Source organism: Mus pahari, chromosome 6 (assembly GCF_900095145.1).
Source record: "Mus pahari chromosome 6, PAHARI_EIJ_v1.1, whole genome shotgun sequence".
Taxonomy (NCBI): domain Eukaryota; kingdom Metazoa; phylum Chordata; class Mammalia; order Rodentia; family Muridae; genus Mus; species Mus pahari.
The window spans coordinates 10342853-10344509 of NC_034595.1; positions in this window are offsets into that span (position 1 = coordinate 10342853).

Sequence of the window (1657 nt, forward strand, 5' to 3'; positions counted from 1 at the left end):
TTCTGGCTATTATAAATAAGGCTGCTATGAACATAGTGGAGCATGTGTCCTTATTACCAGTTGGAACATCTTCTGGGTATATGCCCAGGAGAGGTATGGCTGAATCTTCCAGTAGTAATAAGTCCAATTTTCTGAGGAACCGTCAGACTGATTTCCAGAGTGGTTGTACAAGCTTGCAATCCCACCAGCAATGGAGGAGTGGAACACAAACTCTTAAAAATATGATGCCATCAACCTGAGTGACTTCAAAACTCTGAAATGAAGAGGGAACGTTTGAGACAGTTTGGTTTGCATAAAGTGCTTCTGTCTTATGCATTTCTCGTGTTCCTCGGCATTTTCCTTTGTCTTCCAGTGTTTATAGCTCATAGCCAAATTAAGACATGAGTACTAATTAGAAGCAAACAGTGACAAGCTGTCCTCAAGTAAACAACAAGAGACTGGTGACTAGCTTGAACCAACTTACTAGAAATGATAGAAACTGGCTGAGTTTAGCTGCAGGCCTAGATTGAACTAACGCCTCCCAAAGATGTCTTCCGGTTTAGGAAGAGTGAGGTCATAACTTGACCAGCAGTAGGAGTCAAGTCAGTGACCCAGATAATCTTCTCCATACCCCTTGCCACATTGTTTTGTGTTCCAGGGTTTTGAATTGAATGATGCCATGCTTCTAACATGTATTGATAAACTGGGAAATAAAATAAATTTATAGCTGAGATCTAATTCTGAAGCCTTTCCAGGACTCTCACCTAGTATCTCTTACATATCGTCTCAGTCAGTATCCGTCAGTCTACTTCAGCATGACCATAGAATTGTGTTTTTATTTCCTACACCCTTTCATTTATCAAATAACTTGACCTGGTAGAAGTGTCCAGTTCTAGGTGTGGGTCCTTCTGGTGTAACTCTGGGATCCCATGTGGCTTTTCTCGGACTGTTTTCATGAGGCCGTAATCCAGTTCATTTCCTTTAGATGTAGTCTTCTTACACAGAGAGCACTGCTTAGATCCCTGGGCCCTGGGATATGCTTCCAGACATAGACCTTCTCCCTCTGAATGCTACCTCAGGACGGTCTATTGGCCCCTATAAAGCCAACCATGCATTCAAGTCTCCCTTCAGCCCAACCCTGGTTCCTTGCCCCTCTCCAGTATACATTTGACCCATAATGCATCAGGTCAAAAGCATCCTGAGCCGTACTAGAGAACTGTCAATGATGAAGAACGCAAGGCCCCCTTACAGTGAGTCCCATTGCTTTCGTTCCTCACTTCCTTTGTAATAACAACTATGATTTATAACCTAGTTCATCATAAATCTCACAAAATAGGAGTTTTTCACTCTTAGTGAGGAAAGAAAAGCTTTGTACATTGCACCCTCTCTGAGGACCTAGTTCATACAGAACAGAGACAGGAGACTGTGAGAGATAGATAGATGAAATAGATGATGTTAGATTATCCACTTAATAAATATTTATTGAGCACCAAATCTGCCCCCATTCCTCTGAAGAGCTCTGTACTGGATAGCTTTGTGTCAACTTGACACAGCTGGAGTTATCACAGAGAAAGGAGCTTCAGTTGAGGAAATGCCTCCATGAGATCCAGCTGTAAGGCATTTTCTCAATTAGTGATCAAGGGGGGAGGTTCCCTTGTGGGTGGTGCCATCTCTGGGC